Genomic DNA, 868 nt, shown 5'->3' with positions numbered 1-868 from the left:
CAGACAGACAGACAGACAGACAGACAGACAGTCCCCCCCCCCCCCCCACACACTTACACAGAGGCAGGGGAAAGAGATGAGGGGCAGGACAGCAGGGGCCTTTGGAGTTACCTTCCCTCTTAGAGCTTCAGGAATGGAGGACAGAAAGGCAGAAAAGAAAACCAGGAAGCAGCGCTTCTCTGTTGCCCCTGGCAACGCTGCGTGGGGGTGGGGCTGCCATCTTGGGACTGGGCCTGCCCTGCCCTGGGGAGGTCGTGGGACATTACATAGGGGTGGAGACTTCACTGGGGACAGCTGAGCAGTGTGGTGATCTCAAGACGGCGCTGAGAACAAGCAAATATTCCCTGCCAGGAAACTGTGTGGCTCTACCTGGCTCCTTCCAGCACCTTCTGAACATGTTCCCTGGGACCGCATATTGACCCCTGTAGGTATTTTTTTTTTTTTTTCTAAGAGCCTTGATTGATCAGAGTGAAAAGTAGCCAAAAATAAGAGTGGGGAATGAACCAATCCCCCTGACTCGCCTTTTCTCCGCCTTTCCAAGTCTCCATGGTATCAGATGGCTGGTTGCAACCATTTACTTCTGATTGAGTGCCCTGATTTCATTAGTCTCTTATCTTCTCTTCTTCCCTCTCCCAGTTCTTTACCCCTTTCCACTCTGCCTGCCTCTCCCCACAGCTTTGGTAAGAAAGAGCCAGCCTTGAATTCAAGCATAATTGCTCGGCAGGGGGACTTCCTTGAAAAAACCTCAAATTTTTGGGCTGTAACAGTGGAAATCTGTTTGAACCCTTGAACTTCCTTTATTGTTGAAATGACCACCTACAGAAACATTCTGGGGAAAGTAGCAGAAGCACAGTGGTCCCTTTTATGG

The sequence above is a fragment of the Galeopterus variegatus genome, unplaced genomic scaffold (genome assembly GCF_000696425.1).
Source record: "Galeopterus variegatus unplaced genomic scaffold, G_variegatus-3.0.2 Scaffold1001, whole genome shotgun sequence".
NCBI classification, from domain to species: Eukaryota; Metazoa; Chordata; class Mammalia; order Dermoptera; family Cynocephalidae; genus Galeopterus; species Galeopterus variegatus.
The sequence above is the reverse complement of the archived record's forward strand: the minus strand, read 5'-3'. Positions refer to the sequence as shown.